This window comes from Phodopus roborovskii, unplaced genomic scaffold (genome assembly GCF_943737965.1).
Source record: "Phodopus roborovskii unplaced genomic scaffold, PHOROB, whole genome shotgun sequence".
NCBI classification, from domain to species: Eukaryota; Metazoa; Chordata; class Mammalia; order Rodentia; family Cricetidae; genus Phodopus; species Phodopus roborovskii.
Genome location: NW_026126418.1, coordinates 31,442,507 through 31,444,802, shown reverse-complemented (window position 1 = coordinate 31,444,802; position 2,296 = coordinate 31,442,507).

The window sequence follows — 2,296 nt, the reverse complement described above, 5'->3', positions numbered from 1 at the left end:
AAGAGAGAACTTCCGATGTCGAAGGTGATTATTTCCGACGATTAGCTCCTGGGCCCGCCCCTTCGCTTCCGGCGATTGCTTTTGGTAGCTGCGGAGGCTTACCCGGCGTCCGCGCGTGCGCACTGAGGTAAGCTCGGGGAGCCGGCTCTGCTCAAGGATCGCGGTCGGCGGGGTTGCGGGCCGCTGAGGGCTCTGCTGTGCTAGCCTCGCCCGGAGCGGAAGCATCGGAAGCGGGCGAGGTCTTAAAGTTGGAGCCCAGCACTTTCTGGGAACGCCGACTCCTCTTGCAAAAACTTTAAAAGAATTTTTTTTTTTTTTGCAGCGTAGTTTCCAGGTAGTTTATGGAGACAGGAAACCTCGCAGCGACTGTAGGACGTTTGTGAGACTCAAAAGATTAGTGTTGTCGAAAGCACTGGAATACACTGTTAGCGCCTCAAGAAGCGAGGCTCTTCCCTTTCAGTTGTAGTTATAATTTTTTGAGACACAGTCTCACTATCTAGCATTGGTTGTCCTTGAACTAAATAGACCAGGCTGGCCTTGAACTCACAGATCCTCCTGCCACTGCCTCCCGAGAGCAGGGAATAACGGCGTGAGCCACCACACCCGGCTTCCTTCGGTTATTTCCAGCTATGCAGAAAGATGTTCAACAAAGATCGTGAATGATGAAAACATGTTAGGGCCAAGGGCTTCCCTCCGGGTGCTGTTTTCTTGGTTGCTGCCGCTATCTCAGTGTGCCACTTTGCTGCAGCTTGATGGCCCAAGGGTTCGGTGTGGGTGTGGCTGTTAGTCCACGGTCCTCTAGCAAGGATAAGAATAAGCCAGCTTAAAACAGGTGGCAGCTTCCGCTTGAGGGTCAAGTGTGTTCCAGGTAGTTTTGCCATGTCTTATTTGTGACACGGACCATCAAACTTGAATTCACGCATGCACCCCTCACCAAGCCGGCCTTTCACCTGCAGGGTCATACTCAGTCAGTCCTCAAAACAGCGCTACTAGATGGTGGTTTATTTTACAGATGAGCCTGGAAGGAAAGAGGAAGAGAATAAACAGCCTGCCTAAGTTATGTTCTAAGTAAGGTAGCTGACTTTGGAGCACTGCAAATGGGAGGTCAGTGCTCACTTCTTCCCATCTTTGAGAAGAACTTTCAAGGTGTTCCATGGTGAACTTGTTTCTTGAGTCCTGTTGTTCGTTTTGAAACGGGGTTTCACTATGTTGTTCTTCAATTATGTGGCACAGGCTAGATTTAAACTCTAGCTCATCCTGCCAAGTGTTGAGATTACAGGCGCTACCATACCCTGCTTCGTTTTCCTTTCAGTAAAATAATAATTTATGTTTATTATATTTTTGCTGTGTTTTAAAATGGCAGTATGCTGGTGTATAAAGCTATGCTAAAATTTGGTTCTTATAAAAGAAGGAAACTGTGCTGGAGTGACAGCTGAGCGATTGAGATAGCTCGCCACTTTTCCTGAAGACTTGAGTTCAGTTCCCAGCACGAACTTAGAGATGTCTCACAACCCGCTTCTGACAGTCTCAAACACCGCCATACTTATGGCAGGCAGACAGACCCATACATACATATAAACAGTAAAAAACAAATCTTAAGAAATTTAAAATAAAAGAAGGGAACTAAAACTATGTTCTGAAAGCAAAATGAAAATATAGGATCTTGGCCGGGCATTGATGGTGCACGCCTTTAATCCCAGCACTCGGGAAGCAGAGGCAAGTGGAGCTCTGTGAGTTTGAGGCCAGCCTGGTCTACAGAGTGAGTGCCAGGACAGGCTCCAAAGCAATACAGTGAAACCTTGCCTCAAAAAAACCAAATACATATATGTGTATGTATGTATGTATTTGTGTGTGTATGTATATATATGTATATATATATATATTTGAATTGTTCTAAAAATGAGGATTTAAGATTTTCCAAATCATAAATGAAGACAATTTATATGTCAATTCTACAACCAAAATTTATAAATTACAAATATGAACATTCCACCTGGAAACCTTAACAGTTGGGATTTTGTTTGTTTTCTGGTTTTTTTTTTTTGATTTATTTATTTATAATGTATATGGTGTTATGCCTGGTTAGAAGAGGGCACCAGATCTCATTACAGATGGTTGTGAATCACCATGTGGGTGCTGAGAATTGAACTCAGGACCTCTGGAAGAACAGCCAGTGCTCTTAACCTGGCTGCCCTGAGATGCATAAAAGTAGTATGATATTTAAAAGTTTACTATGCACCCAAGCTTTTTGTTTTATGTGTACTTAAAATGTTTTCTCTTTTTATTTTGAAACATA